Below are 4004 nucleotides of genomic sequence, written 5' to 3' on the forward strand. Positions count from 1 at the left end.
GAATAATTAGCAGTCCTAGGCTGAAGGAGATTGGCTCCACTAGTCCCCTGATATGACTCATTTCAAGCTTCAATCTCTAAACATTAAATATTCATCTACCAATAGGGCTGACAGATAAAATGGAATTATGCAGCAAGACATGAAGATCTTTGGGAGGCTAAAACACCCCTGTTTGTTGTAATAGTACATTCCACATAGATGCTTTTCATAAAAACTGGGATGGAAGCTGGGGGATACTGGATAAGTGGTCCTTTAATATTTCCTATCTGATAAATGCAGGGCAAATGATAAAATTATGCACTATTATATCATATAAATAATGATATAGAAAAGTGAGCATTTATTTGTTTTATCATACCTTATATACAGATGCACCCATTTATTATTAGATCAGAACATAATCAGATAAACTAATTACCATAATATACATACATATACACCCATTTATTATTAGATCAGAACATTCTAATATAATATCACAATATTCACAACAATAAGACATATGTGCCGGGTCTAACGCTTTAGGTAACTGCAAGGAATTGTAAGATTTTGTAAGATAAAAATATAAAGTGTAAATAAGTATGTGATTTGCATACTTTGCCCGTGATCCCAATTGATTTGCAGGCAATTATTTGCACCTGTTGTAGTACAGAAGTCATTTTATCTCCTGGAGCATCTCATTGTTTCCTCATTGACCTCCTAGTCTCAGCAGAGCTGTCCTTGGTGCTGAAATGCTGCTTGCAACACATTTCTCTTGTTTTAGGCCTCCAGTGTACCAGTGGTTGCTCATCACTGACATGCAGGCTCAGTCTCATGTACTTTATACAGTAGCAGAAGCGATTGCATATAGCATATAGCATATATATATATAAATATAAATAAATATTATATACATGTTTCCTTTTTCTCTTTTGTATATATATACATATATATCTAGCAGAGCAGCTTCCAGATTTCTTTTTCCACCTGTCATTGTAGCAGGGACACACATTCTCAGCAGGAAAGCCATTTGCAGTGCATTTGGCAATAGGCAGCCTTTGGTGTGGAAGGGAGTGATTAACCCTAATTCTGCTGGCATGGTTCTCTCTGGGGAAGGAGATTGCAGGGTGGAATAATACAAAGGCAGAGGAGTCTCAGTACAGTAACTGGCAGCATTGTGCTCTTCTCATTCTCTAACCACACCCTTACTCATGCGCAGACCTCCTGCCATAGACATGCTGAGATTTGTGTTCCTGATAGAACAGAAAGTAAGCAATATTTTACAAGATGGATGGGAGTTCTCTGATACATTTCTGCTAAAGCAAAGCTAAACTGCTTTGTAATAGAGAATGTCCTTTGTTAGCAATGCAATGCATCTATGCAGGATTATTTTCAGGCAGTTATTGTGGGAATTATGTGATTTCCTCTTGTTTAGAAATGATTTGTGTAGGGGATTAACACTGACATGTGTAAAAGTAGAGAGACAGCCAACCCCCTTTTTCTCCCCTTGGGATATGTTCTGTTTTGGAGCTGGAAGCTGTGAAATCTGCTTTGAAGCTTTTCATTTTGCAAAGGCATTGAAAATACATGTAACTGTATCACTGTTAAAAAATAATGGATAATAGTTATTAAAATGTGTAACAGGAACATTTCTCTGCATGATTGGACTTTACAGAAGACTATAGCTAGGCGTGAAGGACATCTATAGGTAAAGCTGTATTATAATATAGGTCTAATGCATATTTCTAATTAACCATCTGATGATTAGGGGGTGTCTGCTTCTTTGCTTCCATTTATTCTTTGCACTCTATGGCATTGCCACATCTATTCAAGCTTGATTTGTGTATTATAGAAAAAATGTAAAAATGGGCAATGTTACAATGACAGTATTTAAAAACTTTGCCATTATGATTTGAGTTATGCACTCCTTTTTCTCTCTTTCCTCCAGCCAGTGTACAGGGATGACCTCGAGTAAAAGCACTGATAGTATCAGGAGCCGAAACCAGTCCAGTTCACTGAATACATTTTAAAAACATGCAACTAAACAAGTGCTACAACTGTAATCATGAAAAAAAAATAAAGGGACATTGGAATCTAAAAGCAGTGGAATCCTGAAAATCTGTCCTTTGGAGCACAGATATTGTGGTACCTTTTAGCATTTTGATGGACAATTAAAGGGCTTGGAATGTTCTGGCGAGGAACACAGTATATTAATTTAGAATTTTAGATGCAGCGCAATCACAAATGGATAAATCCAAAGCACAGAGAACTGGGAGAGGGGAAGGGCACACAAACAACACTTGGACAAGTAGTCTGGCAGTGCTGCTAACAGCCTGGTAAAAAATTATATAATGGAAAAAGGCCACCAAGACCTATATCTGCCCAGCTCTGTGTTTGGCTCTTGGAAAAAAAAGACGAAATCCCTTTATGTTACAGATCAGTCCTAAAACCACAGTGTGTACCAATATTATGTTAAATAGGCAGTTTAGGGTGCCCACCTCCCTGGGCATTAGATGGTCCAGTACTAGCATCTCCTACCCATGATCTTGCTATGCCCTAGGCTATCCTTGCTCAACCTTTTTATTCCTAAGTATATTTTGGTTTTCTAGGAGCCCCCACCTCCAACTGCTATAATGATTCTACTTATGTGTTAAGTTACATTTGTGTGAGTAATAAGTTAAAGAATGATTACATTAAAGAATATACTTTTACATTCTAAGGACTTAATGAGGGGCATATATGAAATCAACCACCCATGTTTTAAGTTTAAAACCATTGACAGAAAAGAAGGGCAGGTAGTTAAAATAGTGGTATCTTCTAACATGTGGGGACAGTGTAGAAGTGACCCTGATTATTTGTAAGGACAACATTCTTCCCACTCTCCACCAATGTAAGAGGCATTCCGCCCACTTACTACCCACCACAATATGTGCAGCTCACAATATCCTGTAAGCTGTAGATATTGTAATTATTGTCAGGGGTTCCATAAGACATGAAAGTTATTTCATGGGTTCCCCTATGTTGAGAAAGATTAAAATAGGCCGGAAAGTCAAATAATAAGTCACTTAGCCAAGCTAATACCTTGCATGTGAAGAATTCACAGGGCAATGCAATAAGTTATATACAGCAAAAGATAAAAGCCCCCAGGGTTAAAAACCCATACCAATAGAGATGTGGAGCTAACAAATTTCTGGTTTATTGGAGGTGTTAAGTTTATCTCTTGGCTTTACGTAAATTTTGGGCACAAGGAATTACCCTTTAAGTTAATCAAGATGTTTTGTAAATGTTTTGCTCACCCAAAACAAGGATCAAATAGATGTCAGCTGACAAAATATGAACCTTACTAATAGCTGGCTTTAGAAGTGCTGGACTTGTATGGGTCAGTGTATTAGTGCTAATTATCATTAAGTCCATAATAAACATATTTGTATTATAGCAGCTGAAACAGTGGACTTGCTGCATCCTTATATGATCAAGTCTTTTATTTTATGATGCATAGTTTATATAATGGATATTCACTGCTAATTCCATTATCTGTTTGTGCTCTGTGCTCCTAGAGGATTATGAGTGGGAAGTAATTTGTCACTAGACCATAGGGTTTACTAGACCTCCCCCTCTTACCGACCACTGCTACATTTACTTTTGTATATTGATTTATGCAAATTATAGGGGATGTAGTTGCATCAAATTACATGTTTTCCTGTCTGTACACTTTCTGCTGAAACAAATGGAGTGAGGAAATGAAGGAATAAAAGGCATTGTGCTGTATTTTGCTGATTGCATTGTATTACTAAGGAAAAAAATCTGCAGCATACAGTTGCATAGCATTATGGGAATAGCTGACCACATGACCATCTGCATAGGTGGAAGATTTATAAAGACATTTGTAGCTATGGGTACAATGACAAATCACTTTTAATTAAAGCTGTTTTCTACTTTAATTATAATGAAACATTTCACAAAATAAGTAAAGGCACTCATCATTTTTATATGATTTAATAAATATTTTAGGTCAACCATTTTCA

This window comes from Pyxicephalus adspersus, chromosome 5, assembly GCF_032062135.1.
Source record: "Pyxicephalus adspersus chromosome 5, UCB_Pads_2.0, whole genome shotgun sequence".
In the NCBI taxonomy this organism is placed as follows: domain Eukaryota; kingdom Metazoa; phylum Chordata; class Amphibia; order Anura; family Pyxicephalidae; genus Pyxicephalus; species Pyxicephalus adspersus.